Source organism: Rhea pennata, chromosome 2 (assembly GCF_028389875.1).
Source record: "Rhea pennata isolate bPtePen1 chromosome 2, bPtePen1.pri, whole genome shotgun sequence".
In the NCBI taxonomy this organism is placed as follows: Eukaryota; Metazoa; Chordata; class Aves; order Rheiformes; family Rheidae; genus Rhea; species Rhea pennata.
The window spans coordinates 156,926,756-156,931,784 of record NC_084664.1 but is presented as its reverse complement, the minus strand read 5'-3'; positions in this window follow the sequence as shown (position 1 = coordinate 156,931,784).

Below are 5,029 nucleotides of genomic sequence, written 5' to 3'. Positions count from 1 at the left end.
CTACCCATGTCCAACCGAAGTCTCCTCTTCCACCTTGCCCATCCCTCTGCACCCGCAGACTGGCTCAGCCCCCTCTCTTGCCTCCTCTTGCTCTCCCTGGTAACCTGGGGAGATACTCTCAGCCACGAGGGTTGGGACCAATGCTTTCTACTGTGCTTTATCATCTATTTTTCTCCAGCACCTTCTGACATGGCCTCTTCAGCAGCCTATCTGTTATTAACCCTTCTCCTTTACCTGGGTGCTCTCCCAGTCATCCCACTCTTCCCCTGTAGTTTTCTATCTTGCCCTGTGCAACCACGTGCTTGATCTTCCTGAACATCCTGTACCTCTGGTTGCAGCTCCCAGCTCTTCTCCCATTCACTGCTCGCCTCCCACATCTTCCTGAAGAGGGTTTGATATTAATTACAGGAAAACTGATATTATGCAGGGATCTACACGTAACAGATTCTGTGTGAAGTGCGTACTTAACAAGAGTATCATATGATGGAGAACATAAATTAAACAAGAGCATGGGCACCTTGGTATAAAGTGTGACTCCATGGGGCTAGAACAGCTCGTTTCTGTGAATGTGCTGGCAAAGACCCCAGAAGATTGCAAAACACGCTTAGGGGGACAAAAAGGCAGCAAAACTGGTTTCGGAAGGACCCTCCTTTTCTTGGGGATTCATCTTCCTCCTTGTGGTGACAGCCTCCTAGCCAAAAAGGAGAGTCTCTGGTTCCCAGTCCTTCAGCGCGTGACTGCGTGTGGTCGTGCAGGGTGTCCAGATGAAAAATGTACCATCTGAAAGTTGGTCAGAAAAGCACGGTGAGTTAGTACAACCTAAAATGCGTGCTTACGGTCTGGTCAGCCGGTCAGCCAGGCTCTGGACTGGTTCCCCATTGACTCTGATGGGAATTTAGACACCCAGCTCAGAGGTACATGCCCATACGCAGACACTTAAATTTAACCAATCGATCTGTACCCATCAAGTGTCATTGGAGATGGGTCAGTAAGGTATCTAAGACGTATTTGTGGGACTGGCAGAAATAACATAGGCTCTGTAGCAGACTAGGGACCTTCTGAAGCAGGATCCGGAGGTCAGACGGAGCTCCCTAGGACATCCTAAATGGCCCTGAACATCTACATGTGGGCAAACAAACCCAACTGTGTGTGTCTAAGTCTGGAGCTGGACCATCCCTAAAAGGACAACCTTCATGTGCGGCAGAAGAAACCAAATAAGCCAATTTTGCCACAGCTTCAGAAGTTTAGTGCAACACTTGCAACTTCACATTGATTATCCACTGAGAGCAATGCAGACTTTGGTAAGAGAAGACACTGAGGTCTCCAAAGAAGAGCAAAAGCAAAGTCGGGGTGGAAAATGCTGAAATGCTAACTGTTCAATGGGTTTATATCACAGGATACAGTGACTGAAGGCTTTGATACTGTAAGCAAGAAAATAGTGTTAGAAATGGCCTAAACTGAAGTAAAACCAACTTTGAATTAAAACAAAGTGTTCAGTGACTCAGAGATGAGAGATTAGCTTGGCTGCTGATTCAATGGATCAAAAATCGCGTTGATCTAATGCTTCTGATTTTCCATATTATGTCCAAAAAATGCAAGCTAAGTACAGCTGAACTGGAAGATTGCCATCTGACTTGGGGTTTTATTTCTCTCTTAATGGAAAATTTCAGCTCTATTCTTCCAGTGGTCCAAAACATTCAAGGCTTCCCACGCTATGAGATGACAACAGCGTTCAGCTTTCTTCGCCCCGAACTGTGGCGCCGTGCCAGAAAGTATCTCAAGATGTGAAAAGTCCTAAATCAACACATTTTACCATCTAGGAGCGAGGAAAAACAGCTTCTAAACCACATGAAATATTCATGTCTAGCGTCTTGTGAGATACCATCTGGCGAGACCAAGCCAAGGCAGGGCTGACAGGGACATGGAAACCCGCTGGACTGCAAGCAGGGTGACGCCACTCGAAGGGTCGCTGTTGGGCGACCTACAGAAGGGCGCTGCAAAACCGGCAAGCAGCACTTCAGGATCAGTTAACCCTCCGAATACAGAACAACCGGCCAGGGAAACGGTGCTGCTTCGGGTCCGCTACGGAGACGACCGTAACGTCCCCGAGACTGAGTCGCGGAGACGACGGCGGTAACGCTGCCCGATAACGCGGAGCCGCTTACGCTCTTGGAGACTCACCCGCTCCGTCCCTCCTAAAACCCAAGCGCTGCCGCTTCAGCGCTGGCGTCCCGCGCACGGCACGGGCTCCGCGCCGCCTTTGCAAAGCAGGCCGGAGAGCAGCAAATGTCCGAACCCCCTTAATTTGAAAGCTGCCTATAATAAACCCTCGGGAACGTGTAAAACAGACGGGTCAGATAACACAGGTGCAGGAATATCACTGCTTCTCTGGCATTCGGGATTAGGAGGCTGCGAGACGTTCAATTTACAAGCGCCCAAACCGGGCCCGCGCTGCTGGCATTAAATGCTTTGCTCTTCGTGGTTCCCAAACGCTCGGCTTCTGCACAACGTGCACGCAGCGCGACAATTCGCCCTTAACACAGAGAACCTGCAAGAAGTAATTCCCCGCGCTGCGAAAGCCCCTCTCCGCCCCGTATTTGCAGCCGCACTCCTTTGCAGAGCTGTGAAGGAAAAGTACCGCCAACATCCCGCCGCGTGAGCGGGGACTCGAAGCCGGACACCCTATTCGGGGTCTCTCTTTCCGTATCCCCGCCGGCGGAGGTTGTTTATGGTTGCAAAAGATGGGTCAAATTCATCCGCTTTGCAAACGGCGGGAGCCAGTCCAAGTCGGACCTGTCGTTGCTTCGGAAGGGAAGGAGCAACCGCGGCGCATCCTGCAGCCCTGCGGTGCTCACGCGGCGGCGGGCGGCGCGGCGAACCGCCGCGTCCTGCCGCCGGTTGGCACCACGAGAGCGAATGTTAATCAGGCGCCCTTCACGAGACAGCCGGCGAACCCTGCAGGGCTGCTGTATCGGCCTTGCAAAGGCTGCACGGCTGGCGGCGTTCGGAGCAAAAAATATACGCGCGCACACAAATATATATACATACATGTTGTGTGCTGAGGCATTGAGATATGCAATTACCATATGCAATACATATTATGCGTGGGATACATATATCACGACTTTGGGAAGTAAATGCAATCGTTCATGAGCTTCCCAAGCAGCGGCAACGTGCGCTAGGTTGTGAGACGGAGGAAGCAGCTCTGCGGGCAATACCAAAATGCTGTGGGATAAGGAAGGACATGAAGATGGGAAGAAGTAGGCAGTGCATCAGGGCAGGAGGAAAAGACGTGTTTCAACCCCTGTGCAAGATTTTCCTTCCTCCTTCTGGACAGAGGGAAAGGATTCACTCCACTGAGGAGCGCGCAAAAGCATGTCCTGCCCTCTCGCTCCCTGATCTTTGCACAGAGGGATTAGAGGCTTTTACCTCAACGCACCGCTCTGCCCTGGGCTCCGCTGCAGTCACGTGCGGAATTCCTCCTGCTCCTGTTCCCACTGAAACCTCTCCGGCACAGGAACGCTCTGTTTCCCTCTCTGACACATGCTCTCCTGCACACTTTGGGCTTCCACTTTCCAAATCCATACCACGTATTTCTAAGGCTTGCAAGGTGAAATGGGGAGCTGCATGCTTGTGGCCACTTCAGCGGTGTGCACGGTGCATGATGTGCATGGTGCACTATGCCCTGCATGCCCTGTGCACCGCACACGCTCGTGTACCCATCGTGTACATGGCGTACTGTATGCACTGTGCACCAGACACACTATGCACACCATGCACTGTGCACACCGTTTCCTTCATGTACATGGTGCACTGTATGTACACACTGTGCATCATGTGCTGTGCACGCTGTGCACCAGACACTGTCAACACCATGCACCATGCACACTTGTGTACACCATGCACTCTGTACCACACACACCGTGCATACCATGCACACTGTACACTATATGCACTGCATACACTGTATGTACAGTGCACCATGCATACTTTGCAGCCCATGCATACCACGCACATCATACGAACTCTGCATCGTACACACCATGCATACCACACACACTGTGCACACCATGCACATGCTGCACCATAAACACCATGCACACTATGCACCATGCACACCACGTGTACCACACACACTGTGCACCATGCACCATGCACATCACACACTATACACACCACGCATACCATGCACCATGCACACTAAGCGTACTATGCACACTGTGCACCATGCACTGTGCACACCGTGCACCATGCACACCAAGGGTACCACACACACTGTGCATCATGCACCGTGCACATCATGCACCATGCATACCAGGCACCGTGCACACCACGTGTACCACACACACTGTGCACCATGCACCATGCACATCACACACTATACACACCATGCATACCATGCACCATGCACACTAAGCGTACTATGCACATCACGCACCATGCATACCATGCATACCATGCACCATGCACACCAAGGGTACCACGCACACTGTGCACCATGCACCGTGCACATCACGCACCATACGCACCATGCATAGCATGCACAATGCACACCAAGGGTACCACGCACACTGTGCACCATGCACCGCGCACATCACGCACCATGCATACCACGCACCGTGCACACCATGCACCGTACGCACCATGCACCGTACGCACCATGCATCCGTGCGCACTCACACACAGTGCGCACACCCCGCGCCGCCCGCCCCGCACGCGCACTGCGCGCCCCGCACACGCGCACGGCCCCAGGGGCGGGGGGGAGGTGCCCCGGCGCGCCCTCATTGGCCGCCGGGGAGCCGGCTCCGCCCCCGCGGCCGCGCGCGCGCGGCGTGAGGGGAGGTCGGGAAGGAGGCGGCACGCGCGCGAGAGCGAGAGCGGGAAGGGGGGCGGGGATTGGTTGCCATGGTAGTGACGTCAAAGTGTGTCGGGGACGGGGAGCGGAGACACGGAAAAGGTCAAACTAAAGGCGAGGAGGAGACGGGGCCGCAGCGGCGCCGGGCCGGGACGCGGCCGCCGGGCCGGGCCG